Source organism: Poecilia reticulata, linkage group LG13 (assembly GCF_000633615.1).
Source record: "Poecilia reticulata strain Guanapo linkage group LG13, Guppy_female_1.0+MT, whole genome shotgun sequence".
Classification (NCBI taxonomy): Eukaryota; Metazoa; Chordata; class Actinopteri; order Cyprinodontiformes; family Poeciliidae; genus Poecilia; species Poecilia reticulata.
Genome location: NC_024343.1, coordinates 12,036,378 through 12,036,612, shown reverse-complemented (window position 1 = coordinate 12,036,612; position 235 = coordinate 12,036,378).

Here is a 235-nt window from a genome sequence, read left to right as displayed (position 1 = left end):
TCTTTTATCACGATGTTGGTCCGGTGTTGATGTTCCCGCCTGGTTTATAGAAAGCACCACCCTAGCTTACTGCTCTGTAATACGGTAGCTTGTCAGAGATGATCGGCAGCTTTGTGATCAGGTTGTCAAACTGATTATTTAAAGCGGAATGTACTACAACAAAACATTTGATTTTTTTTTAATGCATCTAAATTCATATTGTTGTATATAATAACCTTATGCCTGCCTACATATA